Raw genomic sequence first — 27,038 nt, 5'->3', positions numbered from 1 at the left:
AATATTAAATAGAAGTAATTTGATTTGAAATGAAAACCAATTTGAAATCATTAGCAAGTCGAAAGTCAGCAGAAACCAATTGTTCCTGGTCGTGCAGCACATTTGGGTCTGACTTCAGGCGTCTAAGTATGGCTGGAACATTTTAAGGTCAAACTGATGGAAATTCTTTGAAACAAAGTTGTTCTGGCCACAGCGCTCAGCTGGTTTGGGTGGCCCCATCCCAGCCAGCCCAGAGGTGCTGGGGGGGGGGGGGGGGGTCCCTACAGCAGCCCCTCGGGATGCTCCGGGGGCTGCCACCAGGTTGGGGACACCGCTGGCAGCGAGGGGCCAGGTTTCGAGGGCAGGGACGCTGCTCATCACCCAGGGCAGAGCGACATCCATCGAGTCAACAAAAAATCTCCTGGCAGCTCCATCTCTTTTTTCCCCCTTAAAGCAAACATCTTCATTACAGCTCGGAGTTGTTTAAATAAATGAATTAATATTGACAAACCATCAACGAGGCTAATAAATGATTAGTTAAAGGCATACATACATCACATTACGGTTAGCATTAGCCGAGGCTTAATTACTTGTGGAGAGGATCCCATTAGAGTAGGTGCTACGTCGCCGTCACCCTCCGCAGCCCTCCACCCCTGCGGGGCTCCTGCTGCGCCCTCGGCCCCGTGCCTGGGACCTGCTGGCTTAGGGACGTGGGATGCTGCGGGATGCGGGATGCTGCGGGATGTGGAGATGCTCAGGGATGCAGGATGCTCGGAGATGCAGGATGCTCAGGGACGTGGGGATGCTCAGAGGATGTCTCCGTTTGCCCAGGCAGCAGCAGAGGAAACCCTCCCGGGATGCCTGCTCCCAGAGCAGCCCATCGGTGTGATGAGCAGGACGGGCTCAGGGGGCAGTGGCGATGCTGGGCAGGGGCGGCTGCAGCCCAGGAAATCTGGCCGCTCGCTTTGCGCAGGTTGGTGAAACACCCAGATCCACACGGCCTGTGAAAAGAGACACCGACAAATAAAATAGGCAATAAATAATAATAACAATATCATAAAATTTTCAAATTTATTGAAAACCGGTCCACTCTCAGAATATTGGATTTTTCTATTATTTACACAGCTGCTGATTTTCTGTAAATATTTAATGCCCCATGGATTTTTTTCAAAGTACAAATCTGAACAATTTCTAAATTTAAAATCTATTGCACAGCACAACCCAGCATGAGCCAGATCCTGCTACCTGCCTCCGTGGGAGCAGTCCCCAGGGCTGGGCAGGGACTGACGCTGCACCCAGAGGTGTCTGTGGAGGCTCCTAATGGATGGTGACATTTTGGGTCATCCTCCGGGTCCTTAGGGAGGACAGATGGACAAAAAAATATCTTCCTCCCCGTATATCTGCAGTTTGCCCACCACCCAGCCCTGGGTGCCACCCAAGGCCACCACACTTGTCACGCACATGACACCGCCGGGACAAGGAGCCCAAAAGGAGAAAATTAAGATGAAAGGCAGCTGGTGCGAGGCGCGTCCATCTGCATCTCGGCTTCGAGAGGTTTGTTAGGACTAAAGAGGCGCTTTCATCCCTCTCCAAGGTGTGTAATGCATCCCCAGCTGGCTTTCATCTCCGCCTGCCTGATTGATACTCAGGGCTCTAATGAGCATGACGGGAAAAGTGGCAGAGGCCGGGGGGGGGGGGGGACGGACGGACCCCTCTGCAAAGGTTTCAAAACACTTTTCTGTGTTGCAGCTAATGAGGGGACCGGGCGAGGGGAGGCAGAGCGGGTGGTGAGGAGCGTAATGGGGGTCTGGGGCTCCCTGGAGGCTGATGGGTGCAGCTGCCCACCCCAGGGACCTTGCAACCCCCCAGCTGCAGGTGACCCCCCAGGACCCACCCGCCCTGGAGCCAAAGCTTACAGCCAAAAGACGACTTTGCTGAAATTTTGCATGTCTCCGTACCAGGGAGCTCCGTGGGTGGCTGATCCTCCTCCTGCCTCCTGGCACCATCTCCCCTGTGCCAACCCCCTCCTTGTTCCCATACTGGTGGCAGGCACCCCGTTATGCCACCAAAGCCACCCTGATGGCAGCCCATGGGGCCCATCAGCTGCCACCACCCGACGTGCTGCCGCTGGGAGCCGGGCACCACGGGGACCGTCGCATCCTGCCCGTCCCAGCGGCGGAGCAAGGACCCGGCTGGCGCTTGCCATGGGGTCCCCAGCTGCGTCCCTGTGCCGTCACCCCCAGCACCACCAGCTTCAGGTGCTGGGGTCTGCAGCGGAGTGCTGTTTCCCTGGGCTGGGGCCACATCCTTCACCCCACCGCTGCAGAAAGGCACCAGCACCTGCCTCCGTGGGGGACAGATCCTGCCCTCCCCACCCCTACACCTCCTTCCACCACCACCAGCACCCCGTCTGCTCACTTCTGTCTGCGCTCCCCTGCCGTTTCCAGGTATAACGGGCTGCTGAGCGATGGCCACATGCCGATACGGAGCCTGACAAATGCGGCCGTATCCGGGCTTCTCCCTCTCGGCTCCGGCCCATTTGTTTTCCTTAATGCCCCGCTCTGTCTGCAGCTGCTGGCTCCTCTCAGCAAGGAAAAATAAATAAATAAATAAATAAATAAAACAAGCAGCATCTTCTGCAGAAATCCTGGGAGCTGGACAGTTTCAGAGCCTCGCTGCTCCCTGTGCTGCGCAGCCACGGCCAAATCCAGACCCTGTGCACGCACCTGGGTGCTGCACCCAGGGGTGGCCATGGCCCGGGACTGTCCCCTGGTCACTGCTGGGGTGGGTGGCACAGCCCGAACCTCACGGGATCAAAGCAGTGCTGAGAGGAGGTGGATGTTTGGCACAATGGTCCTGGGGGGTAGGATTAGACCCCGCACTCCGACCACCCAGCCCAGCCTCCCCTGCTCCCTGAGCCGTGACCGTGCCGGGTGCTGAGCTGCGCCCCCAGCCCGAACCTCAGCAGCAATTCCCCAGCACCCGGGCTGCGGCCGAAGGACAACTGCGCCGTGCCCACGCCGCGTCCCCTGCCCCGTGTCCGAGCTGGGATGCTCTAACTTCAGGGACCGGAGCTGAGGGACAAGGTGGCACCGGGGGTGTCCCCATGGCAGGGGGTTGGGAAGCCCCTTGGGACACCTCGGAGAGGCGCAGCGGTGACCGGGGGGGTTTATTCCCAGCTTCTCCCCCTCGGGGCCAGGCAGCCAGGCTCTTTAAATAGATCTGAAGCAGTCCGTGCACCTTGGCTTGATCGATCGCAGAGGGCTCCAAGCTGCTATCAGAGACGTGCTGATGAGCCAAGCGCTGTTGTCATCACCACCGCCCTCTCCTGTCCGTCCATCCGTCCCCCCCCCCCGATGCTGTTCCCCCCTGGCCACCCCCCACTACCTGCACAGGGACGGGCAGCACCTGTCATCCTGCCCTGCAGCAGCTCACACCAGTTGGACAGTAAAAAAAAAAAAAAAAAAAGCACACGTCATTTCCCTGGTCAGGACAAAATTTAGGGCAGGCTATTTGCGCAGGGAGCAGCCACCTCGCACGGACATTGGGAGTTTTGGGCTCAGACAGAGCCTCAGGAGCCAACAGCTCCAAGGGAAGCAGGAGAAGGGGCTTAAAACCATCCCCACCCCCCAGCACCGATGCATTAGTGGTACCCAGGACCCATCCCTTCTCCCTGAGCCCCTGAAACCCACAGTGGGGTCTTTTCAGCCTTTGGCAATTCCTTGTGCACGGAGAAAGCAAGAAATTCACTTTAAATCCTCCAAAATTCGCTTTAAATTCTCCTGAGATTTCCCAGAACCCAAGGCTTTACAAACCAAAGCCCAGCCTGGCCGTAAGCAATCTCCTTCTAAGCAACTTCAGCCCCAGAGCAGCCCGAGGTCCCCTACAACCTCGGTGCCAGCCAGGGTCCCCAGCCTGCCGATGGGGACAAGTGGCTCCCACAATGGCTGGGCCACCCCTGCAGCTGGGGACAGCACTTGAGCACCTGCAGGCTCCTGGGGCAGAGAGGAATTGCTGAAAAGCAGCGATGCCTTTTCTATCTCCTGCTCTCCCGGTCTGGTGAGTGGATGCTGCAGGGCATTTGGGAGCTGGAGGTTAGTCCCGGGCTTTGGAAAAGCTGTTGAAGTTAATTTTTCTTGGCCAGCAGCAAACACGGGGGTGTGGGAGGGCAGGGAGGCACGTCCTCGGCTTGCTGTGATGCTCTGAGCATCACCACTCGTGGCTGGGATGTGCACCCAGGTGCCCACACCTTCTCCTCCCTGCTTGAGGCAAGGAGAGATGCTTCGGAGAGGGGAAAAACGCACAGCCCTGCCCAAAACAGGGGCCCTGGGCTTGATGGGTCCCACACAAGCCCAGGTCGGTGTTCCTGCCTCCTTCCCCCAGCAGGGGCTTGGGGACGCCAGCGCAGTGCAGAGAGCTGGGAGATGGCACCGGGCACCAGGGGCAGGGGTGCTGCGGGCACTGCGGCTGCTGGAATTTCGGGCAGCCCCGATGGCCCCAGCCTTCTGCCTCCCATCGCACGCATGCTCGGAGCGCCTGGCTGAGCGATCAATATGTTTTTATGTTACACTGGGAGACCAAAAAAAAAAAAAAAGATGGGAAGGAAAGGGAGGAGAAGACGACGTATTTAGCACCGGAACAGTCGCTGATAATTGCCTCCAAGAGATATGTCTCAATACCTGGTGGCTGCTGGACCCAGAGATCTTTGCTGTAGCACTGAATTGCCAGCTGCAAACACCAGTGCCAGACAAAAGCAGCCATGCAAGATACAAGAGATATCCTCGTTTTTCCCCAAAAAATCCCTTGTCACACTTCCAGCAAGCCTCCTGCAGCCCCAGCAACGTGCGTGCCCACAGACATCACCTCCTCCCAAGGTCCTGTCCCCTTCCCTCCATCCCTGCCCCTCTGCGTCCCAGGACCTGCCTGGGTTTGCAGGAGCAGTTGGCGTCCCCACGCCGCCGGGGTCCCCCACGGGACAGCTGCTCCCTGCTCTCAGCCGGCAGCACGGGGAGCCCAGGGCCCTTCCCCTCCCTCCTCGCTTTTAAAGGATTTCAAAGCCTCTCATTTTCCAAGCCCAATTACTCCAGCACAATACCCCCGACCGGGCTCGGTGCACGCTCCGCTGCCTCCCCACTGCCCCGTGCCCAGCACCGAAAGGTGACGGCGCGAGGCCAGCGCCGGCGGGATCAATACGGCGCCTTCAGCCCCTGCACCGCGCTGCAAACCTCAGGTTCCTTTTGGAAAGGACTTCGTAGCAGAAGCAGGATGAGTCGGGAACCGGTACTCAGTGGTTTGGGGCATTTGGAGGTGCTTTGTGTGCTGTGGAGTTCCAGCAGCGTTGGTGAGGTGGGGCCGGCACGGTGACAGCCGGCACACATGCACAGAGGGAGGCTTCGCTGAGCTCCCAGGCACCCCAACTCTCTGCTGCAGGATTTCCAGGCACCATCGCACAGCTGCAGCCCGAGCAGCTTTCCCTGAGCAGCCCAGAACCTCCCTGCTGCCATGGAAGAAGCCCTCCCTGCCCCGTCAAGCCAAAAGCGCATCCGAGACGTGGAGCTGGCGGGGTTTGGGCTCAACACGGAGCCCACGCTGTGGGAAGCCACCAGCTGGTGAAGTTCTTACACCTGCCTGGTCAACCCGCCTCCCTTGCAGCCTGCTTGCCCTGCTTCTGCCAGGGCAATTAAACCAAAACTGGGCTTCGCCAGCTCTCTCAGATACAGCCAAGCCAAAGCCCTGGCAGGCTGTCCGGAGAGGCTGGGACTTGCCTTTATCCAGGTGTTGTGAACTCTGAAAGGCCCCTCCTGAGTCTAGGATGCTGCTGGGCACTCCCATCCACCTGGTAATGCCCTTTTGAACAAAAATCTCCTCTGCCTCCACCGCTTTGCCCCAGGGATGCCCCCAGCCACACGTGCCTCGAGCTGTGCCCGGTCTCAGCCCCGCAGAGCCGGCACGCCGCAGACCCTTCGCACCCCAGCCCCTCAGCGGGGAGCTGGTTTACAAGAAGAGGAGTGCTGGCTTCCCAAACAAGCCTCCCAGTCCACAACACATTTCCAGCCATACATAATCTAATATACGTTACCATAGCGCCAATCAATAACTCAGTAGGCCAGCTCCGAAATTATTCTCTTAAAGGGCCAGCACACCTCGCGCTCCCCCCGCCCCGGTCCCTCTGCCTCGCGGTGCCCGGAGGTCTCACGTGCTGGGCAGGCGGGGGGGTGGCACCTTCTGCACCCATCGTGTGCCCGACACGTGGGTGCCCGCCTGCCTTCGCCACTCGGCAGCATCTTCCTGCTCTGCACCCCCCGATTTCCTCTCCGACACCACCGCAGCACCCCAGCAGCAGCACCCTCGCGTGCACGCACACGGCAGCCACAGGCGAAGCGCGTGCAAAAATCAGACCTTGCTCTGCCAACCCGCCTGCTAAGCGTGATTTCCCCTTGCTCCGATTCCCAGTTGCTCACATCGAAGCTCTGACGCGAGCACAGGACCAGGCAGCATCTGAATCTCCTGCTCTGTGGTCCCCGGCTCCTTGCACCCATCACCGGGGGCTTTGGGATGGGCACGTGTCCCCTCGGGGACCCCAACACCCTGCCAGCCCCTTCCTTTCAGCACAGCCTCGTGGTGCTGCCCCTGCTGCCTCCCCGGGCACGTTGCCAGAGCTCTCATGTCCCCAGGTATCAGGGGCTCTGCAGCCTCCGAGAGAGGAGGGTGTTTGGGAGCAATTCCAGCATTTTGGGTTTTCCAGGAGCTACCTGCCCCTGCGTGCTTCCAGCCTCGCTCACAGAGCAAGAAGGAGCACATGCACGGTGGCACTGCCCAACAAACCCCCACGCAGCCCAAATGTCCAGACCTGATGCTGCCTTCAAGGCACCATCCTCTTCCTCGAGCGCCTGCAATCCTCTGCAGACTGAGGCTGGCAAACGGGCCTTGCCGATACTTCACCGAACCCAGCTGAGCTGCTTCCCCCCGCTATATAGGGGAAAATGGAAAATAGAAGTCACAAACCAGAACCCACCAGCAAAGAGCCAAAAAACAGCAACCTCTCAGTGACCACAGTAGCTCCCCAAGCCCCTCTCTCTACATTACAAGCAAGCTCATCAAGATGATTCCTTCCTCTAGTCATGTTAACTCTGAAACCTACTGATGCGAGCTATGCTTGCCTTCTTTATCTCTCATTCACAGCAAAGATATGAGAGGAAGAGTAATTACGTGAGACCATAACGAGCCTCAGCAACCAGCGATGGTCGTAAACTGTCTCGTCTCGGGTGGAGTTCGGGAGGTTTCCGCACGGACCACGTGCTCGGCAGGTGGTTCTGTTTAACTTGCATTAGCAGTAATGGGAATCGCCCACCTGCGCCGAGGGCAGGGTGGCAAGCGGCCAAGAGACTTGAAAGGGAAATGCCTCTGCTCCCGGCCCCTCGGAGCTGCGGGGAGCAGGCAGCAGCGCAGTGCTTTTGGTGTGCGTTTTTGAGGCTTTTCTGTTTTTATTTTGTTGTTTGTTGTTTTTTTTTTTATTATTATTATTTTATTCCGAGCTCGCCACCCAATGCTCTGCAAAGGCAAACGAGATGTCGGAAATGTTTGTACTTGCTCAAAGCTGGTTGTAGGCAGGGTCCTGTTTACATCCAGCTTCCCTGGGCATGGAAAGAGAACACAACAGAATGAAAGAAAAGATGACAAAGGGAGGGATTTTTGTCTCCATCTTTTATCTTCACCTCCCCCCTGAAAAAAAACATTTTAATGAAAATCCTGATCAGAAACCATCTATGAGAGTTTTTTGTTTGCTGCAAGGAAAAAAAAAATATTATATATATATTTTAGACCCAAGGTGCCTGGCTTTTGGGAAAGTGGCTGCAGCTGCTCCTGCGGAGCCAGGCATCCTTCGGGCATGGAGGACGCTGCCCCAGTGGCCTCCGACCGGGAGCCTCTGTCCAAGCCAGAGCCAACCCAGAGACCCGAGGTCCCCGATTTCTCCTGGGGGGGCTCAGCAGCCACTGTGCGCCCGTGCCCGACCGTGCCGGCGTCCCCCAGCCCCTCTCCCCCCATCGCAGGCACGGAGCCATCGCCGGGCCCCCGGCGGCATCGCCAGCTGCCTCCCCGCGGTCCCCGAAGGGCAGCCCGGCCTCGGCAGCGCTGTCAGCCAGCCTCTACGTCTTCCATTAATTCACTTCACACTGTCCATATTGATCGGCTCTGCTCTCTCCCGGCTCCCCCCTTCCTCGGCCGCCCTCCCCCCCGCCGGCTGCTGCACCGATGGGCAGCCCGGGCTGCATGCTGCATGATCCATACAAACTCACTTACTCAGGGAAATCAATGGGCTCGAAAGAGCACACGCAGCAAGGCGAGGAGCCTGTCTGGGGATCGACCGCCCAGCAAGGAGACACAGAGAGCAGCATCCTGCAGCCCGCCTGCGCCCGGCGGCCCCCGCTGCCACCCTCGCGGTCCCCCCGCGGTGGCACCCTCCGGGCGACGGTGATCAGGGAGTGAAGGGGCGCAACGGACAGGGGCTGCTATCAGGGATTTTTCCCCCTTTCCCAATAAAATGGGGGGTCTGGGAGGTGGCGGGGGATGCTCGTCGCCAGGACGCCTGCATCCCACTCCCAAATGTAAGAGGGCGCACGTCCCCTCCTGCTCTTCGCTGCCGTGCCCTCCCTTCGGCTCTCTCTGCCTTCAGGCAAAGTCGCGCTGCACCCGTGCCTCAGTTTCCCCGTGTTTAACCCAGCAAATTTCAGGGCAAGGGTGAGGAATAGGTTAAGGACAGGTTGCTCTGGTTTTCAGCCCCACAGCCAGAGTAAATGTTACTGGGCTGAAATCGAAGCTTTCAGCCTGCAGAAGCCTCCAAGCAGCCGACATCGCGGCTCATGGAGGAGTGAGCTCTGCCTTGCCGTGGCTCCAGCCTTTTCTGGGGGTGACCACAGCTTGGGGGGGCCCTGTGCCCTTCCCCCCCCCCCCCAGAGTCCCTCCAGAACCCCCCAGGAAATCGTTGCTGCTGCACAAGCAGCACACCAGCGTGATTAATAAATCCTGCCAGAGGAGCTGCTGCTGCTCTGAGTTCCCCCATCAAGGAAGGAAATCTTTATTTCTATATATTCTATAAACTAATTTTTGCATCGTTGCAATAAATCCATCTCCCAGCCGTCAGCTGTGATCTGCCTTCATTCCCAATCTCAGGGGAGATTGGGGGGCAGGCTCAGGAGCACCCCCAGACCACCAGTACGGGGACGTGTGGGAGCAGTGTCCCCAGGTTGGAGCCCAAAATGGGAACCTGGGACGATGTTATAGGGACAGGAGCTGATGCTGGCACCCAGCTCCCATCCTGCGTGGTGCCTGGTGCCTCGGGATGGAGCCGGGAGCCCCGAATCCCTGCCGTGACCGGGATGTCACCGCACCGAAGTGACAGAAAGGGCCCAAACCCGCTGCCCCCTGAGCACCTCCGGCACGGGGGGGGGGGAGGACCCGAAGGAAGCGGGAAGGCCCCGAAATGGCGCTGGTGGTGCACGGCCCCAGCCTTACCGGTAAATCCTGGAAATGCCCCCGTCTGCGGGCGACCCGGCGGAGGGGGGGGAGCCTTTTCCCAGCAGACCCCATCTCCGAGATGAGTGTGGTTGTGCGCTGGAGACAACGTGTCTGTGCGCCGCAGGCTCCAGCCCCCGGCCGGAGCAACGGGGAGCGGGGGGGGGGGGTCTGTGGGCAGCGATAGCACGGTGGGGGGGGCTGGTGCCCCCCCTGCTGCCCTGTCCCCAGAGCCACCCCCCATGGCTCCGGGATGTCCCCCTTTGGGGGTCAGTTTGTGGAATTGGGGTGGGCACTCGGGACCCGTCCACGCTGAGCATCCTCTGCGGGGACTTTTGGCTGGGAGCTCATCCCGCTGCGGGGCTGCGTCTCTGCACCCTGAGCATCGGGGCTTGCACAAGAAGTTGGGTTCCTACCCCATCGGCCTCCCAGACACCTTCTGGGGACGTCCCCGTTTGCCCTAACCGGCTGGGCTGCCCCTGAGGTCCTGCACCCCGGTTTGGGGGAGATTTCAGTGCCCCATCATCCCACCCCACCCCACCCCATCCCCTCCTACCCCATTGTATCCCACCCCATCCCACCCTACCCTACCTCACCCCACCCCATCCCCCTGCCCACGATGGGGCTCTGCCACCCAGACCCATCTCAGCACAGCCCGGAGACAGCGGCCGATCGAAGCCCGCCGGGCAGGGCAGGCGGGCGTCCCACCGGGGAGATGAGTCTGCTGGGTCTCAGCCAGCCCAGGAGGGCCCCGAGCCGCGGCTCCGGCGCTCACCGAGCCTCCACCACCGGGCTGCGAGGAAGACGCAGAGCAGCGGGGACGGAGGAAGGCTGCTGTCACCTCTCCTCTCCACCCCGAGCCCTCCCCAGGGTGACTTCCCCCATTACTGGGGGGGAGCCCCCTGCCCTTTCCCGCAACTAGCAGAGGGTCTCTTGAAACAAAACTCTCCAAGCAGCACTTTTCCCCCCCATTTTCGTCCCTTTTTCTCTCCCTTCCCCGCGCTTTGCCAGCCCTGGCACTCGTTACCGGCGCTGGCAGCTAACGAAGGGCGCTGTGCATAGCAATGAGATTGATTGACCCCGCTGACCCCGGCCAGGGCCAGGGCTCCCTCCAGGGCTCCCAGGTCACCGGCTGCTGACCATCACCGGTTGCCACGGTGACACCAGCGGTCCCCCGGGACGGGGGGGCTCCGGGATGCAGGGGGGGGGGGGCCGGGGCAGGTCAGCGTGTCAAGGCTAGTGCATTAGTGGGATGCGAGTGGATTCGGGAGGGCGAGGGTTAAACTCCGGGGGCGGCTGGCACCCCGAGGGGCAGCTCCCGGTCTGGGGGTGCCCCGGGGGTGGCCAAAGTCACCGGGGAGGGGCGGTGGGGGGGAAACTGAGGCACGGGGGGGTGCAGTGGGGAGGCTGGAGAGCTTGGGGCTGGACGGGAGCAGGAAGGAGGCCAGAGGGGGAGGCCGGGGAACGGGGGGGGGGGAAGGGGTGGAGGTCGGAGTGGGGGGTGCAGGATGGGGGGGGTCAGGGTGCGGGATGGAGGATGGAGGGGTGCAGGGTGCGGGTCCCTCCCGGGGACCCCATTCCTGGGCTCCCGCTGCCCTCTAGCGGGCAGCGCTGTCCCCTCCTTGTCCCCTCTTCTCCGGGTCCCGCTGCCACCACCAGCACGGGGGGGGTCCCGCTGCCACCCCCGCCCCGACCCCCGCCTGCCCGCAGCGTCCCCCGGCGGTGACACGGGGGGGGGGGGGGGGGGCACAGCCGGGCTGCGTGGGGCCGGTGGCGGGACACGGGGTGCCGGGGGTCGCGGCCGCAGCCACCCGGGGGGGTCGGCGGGGGGGGGGTGGGGGGGAACTAATTAGAGGGGGGGGAGTTGCTGGTGCTGCCCCCCCCCCCCCCCCGTTTTGGGGTTAAACACACCCATCAGGAAGGAGTCCGCGGGGGTCCCAGGCGGGTGCTGAGGGCACCTAGGGGGCCCTGCCCCGGGGGGGGCACCCACGGGAGTCCCCGACCCCCACCCCCCCCCACCCCGACCCCTCCCCGCACCCAGGGGTCCCGCGGCGCCCCCTGCCCCGCAGCGCCGCCCCCGGCCGCCAGGTGGCGCCCCCGCCCCCCGCCTGGCCGCAATGACGGCCACGCCCCCGGCCACGCCCCCGTACCAGGCCACGCCCACCGGCACAGGCCACGCCCACCGGCACAGGCCACGCCCACCGACACAGGCCACGCCCCTGTCCCTAGGCCAGCCCCGTCCCCAGCCCCGTCCCCAGCCCGGCCCCTGGTCCCGGTCCCAGCCCCAGCCCTGCCCCTGGCCCTGTCCCCAACCCTGTCCCCAACCCTGGTCCTCTCCCGGTCCCCAACCCTTGGCCCTGTCCCCAACCCCAGTCCTGGCCCTGTCCCCAACCCCGTCCCTGTCCCCAGCCCTTGTCCTCTCCCTGTCCCCATTCCCAACCCTGTCCCTGTCCCCAGCCCCAGTCCTGGCCCTGTCCCCAGTCCTGGCCCTGTCCCCATCCCTGTCCCCACACTCTCCCTGCACTGCCCACCCCGCAGCACCCCCGGGCTCCACCTTTCTGCCAGCTGGGGACAGGGACCCCGTCCTCCCCGGTCGGGTCCCACCCGACAGAGGGGCAGCTGCCAGGCATTGGGGACAGACACCCGGGGGGTTCCTCCCCGCCCGGCCCCAAAGGCTGCCCTCGCCCGGTGCCAGCGCTCGGCATCCCACGCCGTGGGACATCCCACGCACTGTGACACCCGAGGCTGCGCCCAGCCCTTGGTGGCACCCGGCGGGCTGAGTCACCGTGGGCAGCCGCGGGGTGGTGGCGCCTGGGCCAGCCCGTCACTGGGGATATATCGCTGGGGACATGTCATTGGGGATATATCATCGGGGACGTGTCACTGGGGACATGCCATCAGGCTCTGGGCTGCAGACAGGAAACCCTCGGTTCTGTTTCTGCCACTCCACCACGGGACGGAATTGTCACCGAGCATCCCTCCTCCTGCTGTCCCTTATTTCGGTAGGGTGACACCTCCGTGCCCAACGCTGTCCCTCGGTGCTCGGGGACACCGACGGCAGAGGGAGGAGGGACGCGTGGTGCTGGTGGTTATCGGGGGCAGGCGAGGCCCCCTCCTCCCCCCCAGCCTGTTGCGGTTGGAGCCGCGGAGTGGAAGTAACACGCGGTGACACCGCGACCCAAAAAGCCGCCACCAGAACAATGGCCGGGCACGCGGGGACGCGGGCGGCCGCGCTCGCCCCAACGCTCGCCCTGCAGCCGGGGACATCCCCGGGACAGCCAGCGTGGGCACCGTCCCGCGGCGTGGGGCGGCCCGGGCAGCTAACGAGGGCACCGCGCTAATGAGGAAGGCCTGACATTTCCGACGGTGGCACCGGGAGCGCGGAACCACCCGCTGCGCCCGGGGCTGGGTCACCTGCGGCTGTGACAGGGGAGAGAGCAAGGGATGGAGCGAGAAAATGGCAGGCCAGGCAGCGGCGGAGCGGTGTGGCTTCGCCTTTAAAATAATGCAGCAAAATTAGCAGCTCTGCAGTCATTAATATGCAAAAATGCAAATGAGGAGGTAATTAAGCCGCAGTCCTCCGGAGGATATTTCCATCATAATGAATTCTATTGTCAGGGAAAGAGCAGCCAGGCGGATTTATGTTGCTTACATGAATATAAAATATGAATATCCAAGGGTCGTCCTTGCCGCCTGCTGCAGTCCCCTGCCCCGGACAGAGGAGGGCAGAGGGCCCAACGTCCCCGTCCCTTGTGCCGTCCCGGCTGGCACTGCCCATCGCCAAGCAGGGTGACAGCCTGGGGACGTGGGTACCTGCGGGAGGGGAGGGAGAAACCCGCCTTTCTGTGCTCCCCGTGCCACGCACCCGCTGGCAAACCCCGATGAACCCAGCGCCGTCGGTGATGTCCCCACGGTGACACCGAGCCCCCTGCTGGGGCCACCCCAGGTCCCCATCTCCCCAGGGGCTCGAGGCCGAAGCGGGGACAGGGACATCCCGCTGGGGTCGGGCTCCCCGATGGGTGCCCCCATGTGGGGCCGGACCCCCAGCCCGTGGCCACGTCCCCGTGGGGACACGTTGCCTGAGCCCGCCACGATCCACCCTCCCGCTCCTGGCCAAGCTCTACTAAGCAGTACTTTGTCTGTCTGTCTGTCTGTCTGTCCCTTGCCAGGGGTGACCCCAGGGCCAGGAGAACAAGGGGACACTCGGACACCACCGGGAGAAGCCGAGCCCCATGGCTGGGGTCCCCAAACCGCTGGCGGAGCCGACACACGGACACCACCGGGACCAAAAACTGCTCAGCCCCCGTTCACCGGCACCGTCCCGCCGGCGCGTGGGTGCCGCGACCCCCGGCAGCCCCCGCTCCCCCCCCCCTACCCTACAGCATTGGGGGGGTGGGGGCAGGGGGAACGGGGGCGGCACGCAGCCTTCCCCTTTCATTCATGCGAGCGGCCGCCGTGGAAAACAAACTGAAACCCACCCAAAATGAAATAGTTGGCCGGGTGCCACCCTGCAGCTGCCGTCTCCCGTCTCAGCCTGGCATTTTTCAAATGTCAGCCCAAGCGCGGCGGGGCTGCCGGCAGCCCGGCTCGGGGGGCTGCGGGGGGCTGCGGGGGGCGAGGAGGGGGACGGGGACGGGGATGGGGGGGGGGGGGGTGGAAGGGGTGCGGAAGAAGGGGGAAGGGACGCCCGCAGCCCCTGCAGCTGTCATTGTCATCGTTGCGGTGGAGGTGGCAGGTTGGGGGAGGCGCGGGGAGCTGGGTAGGGGTTAGCTGGGAGGGAAGCAGCTCCATCTTAGCGCCGCTGTGGTCGAGGCAAGAGAAGATTTTTTTTTTTTTCAAAAAAAGAAAAAAAAAAAAGAAAAAAAAGCAGGAAAGAAGAAGGGCAAACAGGAGCAGCTGCTCCCCGGAGATGCCGCTCTTTCCTTTTTTCTTGCTCTCTTTCAAAGCCACAGAAGTTCTTGCAGAGCCCCAGCCCCTTCCCACAGCCACCTCCTGCCCCAGGCCACAATCGCGCGGGTGACAAAGGGGCTGGTGGCCAGAGACCAGAGCCATCCAAGGGCTTGGGGACCTGGACCTGAGCTCGTCCCCATCCCGGGACACCCCCTTGGCTCTTCCCAAGGGAAGGGTCCTCCCGGCCCCACGCTGCTGGGGACGGGGAGTGAAGGCAGAGCCGGCAGGGGATGCGGGGCGGGTGGCAGACACAACCCGGCAGCCCCCACCTGCCGCGGTCCCCGGCCCCCCACCGCCGCTCTGAGCCCCCCCGTGCACCTGCAGGGCCGGAAACCTGCACCTCGCCGCGGGAGCCCCACGCTGCGGCGGGGAGGGGGCGCCGGGAGGAGCGCCTCGGCTGTCCCCTTCCTGGGGAGAGGGGCACCCTGGGGTGTGTGCACCCATGGGTGCTTTGGGTGCTTCGCGGGTGTGTGCGCGCACGCAGGTTCTTTGGGTTCTTTGAGGGTACGGGCACCCATGGGTGCTTCGTGGGTGCACGCACACGCGGGTGCAGTCCCCATGTGGCACCACCACCGCCGAGCAGTGTCGGCACCATGGGGCTGTGAGTGCTGCCGTACTCAGCTCTCCCCCCCCCCGCCGCCACCACCCTCCCAAGCCCTGTTTGGGCCAGGGGCACCGGCGGGGCTCTGGGGACAGCGGGTGTTTCCTACAGCACCCCCAGCCCCGTGCCCTGCCCCAGCCCCCTGCCAGGGGTGCAGACCCCCAGTGCGCTGAGGGCCCTGGTTCTATGGGGGGGGGCTCAGGAAGTTGCTCAGCGGATGGATGAGCAAAAGTGTTTGGCGAACAGGCATCAGGTGAGCTCTTGCACGGATCTGGCTGAGGGCAGTCCCAAATTTACGCCCCCTAAGCACAGACCACCCCCCCCCCCCCCCATGCTGTGGGGGTCACAGAGTCCCCAGCCATTGCCGGAGCGGGGAGAGCTCCCAAACCCATCTCACAGCGGCTGGGGGGGGGCAGGTTGGGGGGCCACGCGGACCCCGAGGGAAGGGGACACTCTTGTGCCACCGCCCTGTCCCTGTCCCCATGGGGACACGAGAGCCACACAGCTCCTGGCAAGGCTGCGGAAGAGGACGGTTGGGAAGGAGCGCCCGTGTTTACATAGGGTGACTTGCAAATCCCCCCCCCCCCCGGCACCCCCGCCGCCCTCCCCCTCTGCGGCAGCTCCTCTTGAGGTTTGAGGTGACATCCTGCCTGCTGCGCCTCGCTGTCACCCCGGCCCGGGGGCCTCCTGGAGCAGGTAGGGAAACCGCAGAGGCAGCAGCAGCTGGGCTGGGGGTGCGCAGCTCCTTGTCCAGCGCCGAAAATGAGAAGAGACAAGTCCAGCAACGCACCCTACTTGCACGGTTCGGGGGGAGCATATCACGGCAGGGAGCCCGGATTCCCGGCTCCTTTCTTCAGCTCCCCATCCCCATCTCCTTCCCCCATTGCAGGAAAGAAAAAAAAAAAAAAAAGTCAATATTCACATTTAAAACCCACCAGGAGAAGGAAAGCAGTGGAAAGAAATCAGGGTGACATCCTCCCCGGTGAGCAGCAGGTTGGAGCAGGTGAATCCTTTAGCATCGGTGCTTTATTTTGGGAGCACACGTGCGGAGGCAGGATTAGACACAAGCCCCAGAGCCTGTCCCAACCATGCCAGCCCCGGTTGTGGCACCCGCAGCATGGGCACCGCCAGCAGCTCCAGCACAGGTGGCTTTAGCTTCTCTGCTCGTGAAAATAGAGGCAGGATGATGCCCAGCATCCCCGCTTCCCCTTCCCTGGGGGATGGAGAAGGGATGTGGGGACAGGAGCCCTCCCCGGCCCCCCGAATTAACCCAAGGAAAGCCGTGCCACCAGCCAGGAGTGCAGTGCCCCAGCAGGCAGGGGCAGGAGAAGCGCTTGGCACTTGTTTGGCTCAGCACAGAGCGCGATGCAGAGATAAGATAAGCTGTCTGACGGCTGCCAAGTTAAACCGAGGTCACTGCAAGCCCCGCGGTGAGCGTGCCCCCGCTGGGCAAGGCTACACGCGCACGTAGAGGCGTATTTTCATTTCAGGCAAATCTGCGACCTGCAGCTCGGCGCTCCCGTAAAATGGCCCCGTGCTCCTCGAGCAGAGCTGTGGCAGGGCTGGGCTCTCCAGACCCCGCGTTGCCTAAAATCCCGCTGTGCTCAGCGCTCTGCAGGAGAGGGGCAGCTCCGGGGCCAGCAGCCCCCTCCTATTGCACGGGCAGAGCACGGGGTCGGTGCTTCCCCTCAGGCTGGCGTGTGTTTGGGTGCCAGGGCACGGTCCTGGTGCTCTGGCATCACTGAGCCCATCCCCGCTGGTGGTGGGGACCCCCCCTGCACACCACAGGGACCCCAAGAACCATCAGGGCACGGCGAGGGGGCTCTGAGTCACCCCAAGCTTTGAAAGCAGCTTTGAAAGCCGAGCCGTGCGGGGAATAAATGCAGACCCAGGGCCCCATTGCCGCGTTTCAGAGCCTTTGGGACAGCCAGCATCACCTTGCTGCCCGTTCGCTCCATCTCCAAATGCACTTTCCTCCCCCCAAGCTCTGGATTCTGAACAAAACCATTGTGCCCCCCTCCCCAGCTCCCTGACCGGGAGCTTTCCTGAAACCTCAGGAGACATCCCCCGGGTGCCCAAAAACTGGGGCAAGCACGGAGGAGATCCTGGGACGGGGCTGTCCATGGAACAATGGGCACCGGGGTTTAATAAGGGTAACCCCCCCCCCCCCCCCGGCTCCCCCCACGGCTGCTTTGCAGGGAGCGGGATGGGGAGGGGACGCAGGGGCTGGGGGACGAGGGGGGAGGCACCGCAGCCGGATTCGAGCGGGAGACGCCTGACAGATGGGGCTGCCCTAGATTTCACGACTGGCTGCCGTTAAGCTGGCTTCCTGCGCCCTCCCCCCGGCCCACCCCGCTGCTGCCGAGCGGGGGGGCCCTGTGGGGATACGGGGAGGGGGCCCCAGCGTAACGGGGGTGTCCCCAGCCCACGGAGGGGTTGTGGGAGCCCCCAGCCCGGTGCTAGAGCCCCAGCATCCAGCTGTGTCCTAAATGCCCCCAGCACCCCAGCACGACCCGAAATGTCCCCTCTTGTCACCCGCACTGGCACAGCCCTCTGCCAGGGCGGAGGTGGGTTTGCTGCCACGTCCTTCTGCACGCCCGGGGCTCAGCATCTTCCTCCTCCTCCTCTCCGGCTGGTCTCCCTTAACCCACCCCCATATTTCTTCCCGTCTCCCCTCTGCTCCCCCAAAAAGCCGTGGGGTGGCTTTGGGGTGCAGCCACAGCAGGGACCGGGCTGATCCATGGGGCTCTTGGGGCCATCCCCTGGGGACACAGCCGGGGTCACCGCTCCGCGCGCCCCCCTGCTCACCCCCCTGCAATCCGCAGGCTGCCCCCCTGGGACCCCACCCCCCCCCGCCAGCATCTCAGCCCTCCCATGAGTTTCTGCTTCTCCTTCCTCTCACCCGAAGTGACGTGAGCCCCGGGGTTGCCAGTGCCTAATTTTACCGGTGCGGTTGGGTCCCCCCCGCCCACGCGCGCACCGGCCCCGGGGAAGCGAAAGAGAAGCGGAGCCACGGGCTGGGCCGGGGGGGACGCGGTGCAGATGCAGCTGCAGCCCCGCACGGGCACGGGGCGAGGGTGGGATGGAGCCAGCGGGACCACCGCATCCCTGCACCCCAGCAGAAAGGGGGGATTTGGGGGGCTGCCGTCCACCCCCGGCCCCCAGCATCCCCCGATCCAAGGAGGTTTGGGCTCGTGTTGTGCCGGGAGAGGCACATCCAAAGCTCAGCCCCATCGCTGGGGATTTAATCTGTAAATTTGGGTTGCTCAAGGGCTGTCTCTCCGAGGCACCAGATTTAGTGGCGTTTTGTTTTGTTTTGTTTTGATTTTTTTTTTTTTCTGTGCCCTGAGTGTTTTGGGGAGAGCTGTCAGCATCTCCTACCCACACAGGGGGTGGGATGAGGATGTGGTGCAGACCCAAGCACTGCACAGGAGGACGGTGACTGCTGCAGGTCCCCGCTCCGCTGGGCAGGAGGCTGGGCCCTGCTCCGGCTGCAGGAGGTTGCCAGGATGCGGCCGCCCCCACTCCGCGGCCGTGCCCAGCGGGGGGACAGAGCCCGCAATTCACTGGGGTGGTTTCTATTACTCCTCAAACGATGCTGAAACTTGACACGCTATCACGAAACCCACTAAGGGAAGAAATCTGGGTGAGGCAGGGAAATCCCCAGGTGGGTCCCAAAGAAGCCACCAGCCTTGTCCTCTCCTTGCCCTGCACCGAAGGCAGAAGGGGCCACCAATGTCCCTGGTGTCCCCATGGGGGACCCTGGCTCTTCCCAGCTCACCCGGAGCAGCTCCACTTTCACGGACATTTGCAAATAAAAACTTACTGAGCCTCACTTCTGTATCATGCAGCCAGCTGCATTTCTTCCAGTCTGGTGTTGTGCTGCCTGCAGGGCCCCCTGGATGGGTGGTGTCCCCCCATGCCTCAGTTTCCCCAGTCCTCAGCATCCCTCCAAGTGCTCCGCAGAGCGGCTGTGGTCTCGGACCCCCACCCCGAGCCAGGAGGAGGAGAGAGCCGGGAGCAGCAAAGGAAGGAGGTTTCCCATCCGTCGATGTCTCCCCAAGCCCCCCACCCAAGCTGATGCTCCAGGGCAGCAGGGACACATGCAGAGCTGGTCCAGCCTTGTCCCAGTGGTCTCATGCTCCCCAGGGACGCACCCAGCTCCAGCTGGCACCCACGGACACAGCTCCTGACCCCGTCCCTTCTGTCCCGTGATGGCTGCACTATGGCCATGCGTCCCTCCGTCCCCCTTCCTCGCCCTCCTCCCTGCCCCATCCCCATTCCCCAGGTCCCTCTGATATCCCCAGAGCAGGATCTTGCCAGGAAGAGCTCCCCGTCCCCTTCTCCTACCCCAAAGCGATGCCAGTCGGCTGCACCCTCCACCCAGGCATCGTGGTGGGGGAACCCCCCCCCCCCCCCCCAGCCCTTCCGCGCACCCCCGCAGAGCTCCCCGCCCAGGCGGGGGCACCCAGACGGCCCCGGGGCACGGGGGTGCCGTTTCTTTCCATTCAGAGGAGATTCCCCGGGCCCCCACGCAGGCGAAAGTGCAGAGGGTTTCCTGTTCGTAGGCGGCTGCTATCCTGGGCCGCGGGCTGCAGCGTGCGTGGGGGGGCTCCGCCCGGGCTGGGGACGCCGCGTTTCCGTGCCGAGCCGTGCCCAGGGCTCTCTCGCAGCACCCAGTTATTTAGGTTTGTGTTTCAGGGGGGGTATTTGAAGGCAGCTTTTCCATCCCGCCATGCAGGGTTGCACCCCGAGGTGCTGCGCTCTCTGGGTGCCGCATCCCGCTGTTGGGTGGGGGAAGGTCTTGGAGAGCCGTCACCCACCCAGGGCACACGGGGAGGGCTTCCTTAGCACCGAGTCACCAAAAAGTCACAATCTGGGGACCGCTTTCTGCTGAGCCCCAACAAAGACCACACAGCTGCGATGGGCTGAAAAACATCATTTTGGGCGTAGTTAGGAGGAGAAGTGGCATCTTGGAGGGCAGCAAGGGGGACAGCAAGCGGCAGGAACCTGCTGTCACCACCTCGGTGGCGGGAGGGCTGCAGCGTTTCTCATCGCCGAGCGTTTTGATGAGGCATTTTTGCATTTTTCACGATTTGCACGAGGCGAGGGGGTTTGCGAGCACGTAAATTCCCCTCTGAATTTTCCAGCGAGCCGCCCCAAAGCTCGCGACGCGCGGCTGAGAAGTTTCCATCCCGGTTCTGCCCTGGCTGGGAGGGGGGCGCAGGCAGGCGCCGTGTCCGTGCTCGCGTGGGGGGCTGGATCCGTCCAGCCCCACCGAGTCCCAGCTCTCCGGCGGGACCCCCCTCGTCCTCCCGCGTCCCCCTGGAGGGAAGAGAGGAAGATGAGGGTCGTGATGGGAGGAAGGCGATGCTCTCAGCATCGCTTCGGTCCCCCACAGCTGGAAGGAAAGGAGCAAAAGGGGATGGAGAAGGGGACCCGGTGCTGCCCCACTGCTGGCCCCGAGGTCATCCATGGGGCTGGGGCTGGTCCCCACGGGGCACGCGGGTGGCCCTGGCAGGCAGGGATGGGCTCGGGTCTATCGCATGACCCCAGGCTGTCCCCGGGGAGATATTTGCTGTCATAATTCAGTTGATAGACTTCCAATAGTCACGCGCCTCGCGAGGGCTGTCGCTAATAATAAACGACACCCAAAGGATGGCGAGCGAAGCTGACGAGGCTTTCGGAGAGCGCTTGAGCAGGGGGTGAAGCTGGTGCTGCGGGGGCAGCCAGGAAGGAGGGGACACCCCCGGGGACAGCACGGCCACAGGGTCCGTACCTGGGCAGAGGGAGCCCAAAGCTCCAGGGCATTCATGCGGGCTGGGCAGGAGCTGGGGACAAAGCTGGGACGTGAGAGAGGGGTGGGTTTGTGTGCGCTAAAAAAAAAAAAAAAAAAAAAAAGTGTTTTGAGGCTTTTTTTTTTTCCCTCTCTGTTGTTGTTGTCCATAAATAATAATTAAACCACCATTTCCAGCCGAGACCACTTGTTTTAAATTTCCTGGCTAAAGTGATGTAACAGCTGTGCGTGATGCAACCCCATGTGGAATGCATCATTCAGGAAACCAAGCACAGAACTGCCTTTCTCTCCAAATACTCAGCATAGCTCCTTCCCTGGCCCCCGCGCCGGGGGCTCCTGGGGTGGGGGTCCCATCCTGCACCCCCCTTGCCAGCTCCCCTTGCTCCCCGTGCTCAGTCTATCGGAAGCTGCTCCTGGTTTCGGTGTGCACCCCCGTTTGCCCCCCGGCGTTGATGAAGCCCCGTGGCTGAACCCCTCCATGGTGGGGTGGGTTTAACCCCCCCAGGTCCTGATTGTGATGGGGAGAATCAAGCCCCGGGTGCCCACGTCCGTCTCCTGCAGCTCCCCGTGCCCCGTGAGCCCTCAAGATGGGGCTGGCCAGAGACAGGGTGAGAAAGGGAAGAAAAAGAGGAGAAAGGGAAAGAGAAGGGGGAAAAAAAGAAAAAAGGTTGCAGTGGGAAATACGGAGTCAGAGCTGAGGTATTTCAGCAGCCGGGGCTGGAATGTCTGACTCACACTGTGACTAAATGCAAATATGAAGCCCAACTCGCTCCTTAAAGTCACCGGGATCCAGCGCGAAGCCCCAGCTGCTCCAAGCCCCCGGCCCCGCACCCCAGGGCTCCCCGGGGCCGTCAGCACCCCTACGAGCACCCCGCGGGGTGGCAGCGCCCAGCAATGCGGGCATCGGGGTCTGGAAGGAGCGGGCGGCCTGGGGGCAGGATGGCACCCCAGGAACCACTTGTCCCCTCCGTGCCATCGTCCCCTCCATGCCATCGTCCCCTCCATGCCACTGTACCCCCCATGCCATCGTCCCCCCCGTGCCACCATCCCCTGCCAGTGGCTTCGCCACCTGCACCACCTGAGCGGCATTTCTCCCATCATCTGCCCGCGGGGATGCGCGAGGCGAAAACGTCCCTTTGCAGAGATGCCCCTCGGTAAAAGCAGCCCGGCACATCTCTCGGTGCTTGCGGCCGCCACACGGCTCCACCGGTCACTCGCGGAGGGGACAGCGGCACGGGGACAGCTGCCAGCCCCCGGCCTCCCTCGGGGACACGGCCCACCCGAGAAACGCAGCCCCGCTTGACGGACATTTCACGGAAACGGGGATTGTTCTGAAGTCGCTGTAATTTTTTTTTTTTCTAAGCCAGTTCCACTGACCTGAAGGCTCGTTTGTTTCCAGCTTGGTCTGCGGAGGCCGGGAGGCTCCGGAGGAGGAGGGGTGAGGCCGGCATCCCACAGATCCCACCGAGGCCAAGGCCTCCCCCAGGCATTGCTGCAATGCCGGGGCCGGGCCAGCATCGCGGCCAAGGACAGCAGCGAGCCTGCCCGGACCCTCCCACTCACGACACGGGGACGGCCACGGGTGGGGGCTCGGAGGCTGAGCAACCTCCCCGAAAGCCACCCCGGAGCCAGCCTCCATCCCTGCCGTGTGGGGTTCGGCCTCTGCCTCAGTGCCAGCGACGCCTTCCCTGCCGGTAGCGCTGGGTCCTGCACCATTAAGTGACAAATTTCGGTTTTGGACGAATTTTTTTTTTTTTTTCCACGGCTGCAGTCTGGGCAGTGAGAGTAGGGCAGGGAGCTTGTCTGGGACAGAGCTTGGAGCTGCGCCGCGGGGCAGGGACTCCTGCAGCCTTGCAGAAAAGCTGGGGCTTCACAGGCTGGGGAGGGCAGCGCGCAGGGACGCTGATGTGACGTGCACAGAAAAGTGTTCCCTCAGCCGCCAAAACCCAAGGGCTCAGCTCAGATCTGCTGCTCCAGGAGGGGCAAGGAGGCTTTTTCCTTCTCCTCCTTTGTTTTCCAGGAAGACCTAAGCGGGTTAAGGAGAGCGCAAAGCAGCCCCTGCTCGTCCCGCTGGGAATCCTGCCGCTCTTCTCGCGCCGCAGCCACGGGAGCTGTCAGAGGTTGGCTGTCAGGCAGCGGAGACCCGGGGGGGTATTTTAGCTCGTGGTGGAGTCAGAGGCTGTTGGGCTTTCTGCTGGGCACCTTTGGTTTGGAGTGGATTTTTGCTGTATTGCCTTGACACAACTGCATTCCTCCACCTCCCCCTCTGGCTGCGCCGTTGCTTGTTGGTATCTCATCGCTTCTGGCTGTGCCGCACACACGGCATCGCCTTCCTTCGGTGGGCGAGGAACCCGTGTCCGGCTCCAGCACGACCTGGGCGATTCCTGCAGAAATCTCACCCGCCCGTGCGACGGCCGAGCTTTGCGGGGCTGCCTTTGGGCACCGCAGCCACGGGTGCTGGGGACGGGAGGGTGCTGGTGCTGGGGCAGCAGGACAGAGCTGGGGGACGTGGGCTGCACGCCATGGAGCGACCAAGGGACGCAGCCGGGGCTTTGTCTCCATCAGTTGCACACCCGGCGTGGGCAGGAACCTTGCTATGAGTCCGTGCTGCTCCCGTGCTGATGCCTCCAGACTGGCTGGGGTGCTCTGGACCCACAGGAGGCCGGCAGGAGGCCTCCGACACCGCTGCTGCCAGCTGCCAGGGCAGGAAAACCCTTCTCTAAGGTGGCAAATGCTTTTGCAACAGCCTTGGTTCCTCCCCAGAGAGTGGTGCATGGATGGGCTCACCCTGTTCCAGCAAGGCTTGGCCAAGGGCATGTCCCCAGCGTCCTCAAAGCTTTGTGAGGAGTCCCGTGGAACGACCCGCCCACGGGGGAACACCTGCACGCCCTCCTGCAGGTCAGGTTGTGCTCTGGGGTCCCCCTTGTGCAGCGATTTTTTCCCCTGCCATCGCTCGCTCTGAGCATTGGAGTCATCGTGAAACTGCTTTACTGGAGCTCCTGGCGCTGCAGGAGACGATCTCAGCTCTGCTCACTTGTTTGTAGCCCCAACAGTTGCGGGGATGAGAAGTGCTATCCCCCTCCCAAAGGACTGGGCTGTGAAAATAAGGAGAACCTGAGGTGCCGCCCGGGCCGTGTCACAGCGCCGCGCAGCTCTGCGTGGGGTCTGCCTGCGGCGCACAGCGCGGGGCGCTTGGGGAGGCCAAGGTTGCTCCCAAGCCTGCAGGCTCCTCACGTCTCCGCACGGGGAATTGCACGCGAGCCCCTCCGGGGTCATGGGTGGAGAAAGTGGAGGTGGAGAGGATGGAGGCGGAGGAGGTGTCTGCCCCGCACCCGTCTGTTCAGCGGGCGACCCGTCTCCCTATCGCATCCCTTTCCGTATTGCCCCCATCCCTGCTGCTTCTGCCCTGAAATAGCCCCCAAGTGGGAAACTGCAGGGCCGTGCCACGAGCTGGAAGGGCGAATCATAGAATGATCGAATATCTGAGTCGGACGGGACCCACGAGGATCATCAAGTCCAGCTCCTGGGTCCCCAGAGGACCACCCAAAATCAGACCGTGTGTCTGAGAGCGGTGTCCAAATGCTTCTTGAACTCCGGGAGGCCCGGGGCTGTGACCGCCGCCCTGGGGAGCCTGTCCCCCTGCCCGAGAAACTTTGGGAACTTTGCTTAGAGCGAAACGAGGTGCTGGAGGAGCCCTGAGCCTCGTGGGCAGCCCTGGGCACACGCTTCTTGCCATGCCCCTGCCACCAGGAGCCTGGTGCCGCGCTCGCACCCACCTAAGCACCCACTGCCGTTACCAGCCCCACCCCTAAATCCACGCAGGGTTCACGTTTTTTCTTTCCAACCTCCAAAGCCAAACTATGTTCAACCTGTGCAAAGACACACGGCAGTGAGCAGGGCTCGGAGCAGGGAAATCTTCAAAGCTGATCGCGGCGTGGGGCGTCCCGGAGAAGGGAAATCCCGCGGGATGCCTGTCGCTGCCCGCCGCATCGTGCTGCCGTGGGGCTTTGCGCAGCAATCGGTGGCAGGGCACCCAGGCTCTGAGCTTTACTTGCGATTGTTGACAGGGAAATTATGGCCACGCTCGCAAAATTAGAATATAATTGCATTAGGGAAATGTTTAATCTCCTCCTTGTCATCCCAAAGAGCGGAAGGCGGAGGGGGAGCGGGCGAGGGGCAACGCTTTGCAGCAAGGGGAGAGCGGCCGTGCTGGGGGGGACAAGGGGGTGACAGCACCCTGGGGGGCCACCAGGCAGGGACAAAACACAGGAGGAAAGGCGAGTGGTACCGCACGAGGCTGCTCCGCTGTTCCTTTAGCACAGGGAGCATGAAGCATGGGCCAGGGGGTGACATCTCTGCACCCCAGTCCCCCAGGGCTCACCCCGCTCCCAGCAGCGGTTTTACACCGCCACCAGCCCCTCGGTGCCCTGCATCCCACCCGGCTTTGCCCCCGGGAAGGCTCCTGGCCAGGGCACAGCAGTGGCGAGGCTGCAGGGAGCCTGAGCCAGCCATAGCAGGGTGATTGGGGCTCAATGAAACGGGAAGGGACGGGGCTGAAGGCAGAGGGGTGAGGATGCTTCCAGTATTGTGCTTGGTCTCCAGGCACGGGAGGCATTCAGGATGTCACAGGTGCTACGTAGAGGGGATGTTTCTGCTGCCACGTGCACCCTGGGAGGGTGACATCCCCCATGGGGACGCTGTGTCTTGGGTCCTGAGTCCTCCCTCCCCATCCCTCGCTCTCTTCGCCCCCAGATGGGCACTGCTCTGCTGCTCAGCACCCGAGCAACCAGTGGAGGGCATCCGGGGGGGGGGGGGGGGAGAACCCCAAATCCTTTCCGGAATTGGGGCATCTCCCCCCCCAGCCCCGCTCAGCGTCCGCTCCCGGGAGCGCAGCGATCCAGCTCCACCTCTTCCCCTCCGTCGGACGGCAGCATAAACTTTATTAGATTAGATAACCCCCTGCCCACACCCACAACAGCCACACGCAAATTCCTGCCTCTGCTCCCGCACCTGCCCCTGGAAATCCAGCGCAGGGCACGGGGCAGGGGCTGCGTGGGCGAGACCCGGTGCGGGGGAGACGACGTCTGGGCCCCGAGAGCCGGGAGCCAGCGGCCCCAGCACGGCTCTCCCGGGAGCTTTGGGAAAGCAACGTGAGAAACGATCGCCCCTCGCTGCAGCAGGCGGCGGCCGCCCCGCGCTGCCGACGGAAGCCGGCCCAAGGCTGGCAAAAGGCACGCGGAGGCGCCTGCCCGGAGCCCCGGCTGCAGGTGAGCGGCGCTGGCGCAGAGCCCGAGCCGCTGCCCCCCGAGGGGACGGGGCTGCAGCACCCAGGGGTGTCGGGGCTTTGCAGCACCCCCGCCTGTCGCCCCCCCGCTGCCGTGGCGGGCCCCGCACCCCGCACGTGTCGTGCACCGCCCGGGGCAGCTTCGTGCCCGGGTTTCCTCGCCGGGGCTGCCCGTGGGGGCCCCCCCCGGGGCCTGGGGGAGCGCAGCCCCCTCGGGGCCGTCGAGGCGAGGCTTTGGCACGGAGCTGCTGCCGGGCGGCTGCCCGGAGGCCTGGCCCCGCTCCCCTCCAGACATCCCCCAGGGCCCGGGCCAGGCCGCGGCCCCCCTCGGCCCCCCCCGTGCCCGCGGCCCGCCCCCGCCCCCGGCCGGGCTCTTTTCTGCCCGCCCGCCCCGTCGGGGGCCCCGCGGCCGCCGGGGGAGCTGCGGGCGGCGACGCGAACCAGCGCCCGCCCCCTGCCCGCGCAGCGCCCCGCCTCCCCGCTTGGTGGGCGGGCCCCGCGGCAGCGCGCGTTCCGATTGGCCACGCCTCCCGCCACTCGAGCTGCGCGCCCTTTCCATTGGACGGCGCCGCGCGGCCTTATCAGTCCATCTCCCGGCGGCGCGCGGCGTCACTCAACACACATCCATATCCCTCCGCCACAAAACATAGTCCACCCCCCTCCTCACGGCGGCCCTCCCCCACCCCGCCCCGCTCCTCCCTTCCCCCCCCTTCCCCCCCCTTTCCCCCCACCGTGCCTTCAGCTCGGCGCTCGCCGCGCTGCGGCGGCAGCCGGCTCCTCCCCGCCGAGACGCGGCGGAGGGATACAGCGAGGGGAGGCGCCTGACTGCGAGCGGGCGTGGCCTAACGGAGGCGAGGGGGAGGGGGAGGGGGAGGGGGGGAGGCGGCGGCGCTGGGGCCCGGCCAAACCCCGGG

General features: G+C 63.5%; 1 long non-coding RNA gene across 1 annotated transcript; it reads right to left on the bottom strand.

The window, feature by feature from the left end:
- Positions 1–494: 494 nt before the first annotated feature.
- On the bottom strand, positions 495–7,131 carry LOC310886389. Its single transcript, XR_014575294.1, has 3 exons — positions 6,995–7,131; positions 2,398–2,560; positions 495–980 (listed from the first exon to the last, which is right to left on the bottom strand). It is a non-coding gene; the product is annotated as an uncharacterized lncRNA (long non-coding RNA).
- Positions 7,132–27,038: the final 19,907 nt, after the last annotated feature.

This window comes from Anser anser (assembly GCF_964211835.1).
Source record: "Anser anser genome assembly, chromosome: 25".
Lineage (NCBI taxonomy): Eukaryota > Metazoa > Chordata > Aves > Anseriformes > Anatidae > Anser > Anser anser.
The sequence above is the reverse complement of the archived record's forward strand: the minus strand, read 5'-3'. Positions and strand labels throughout refer to the sequence as shown.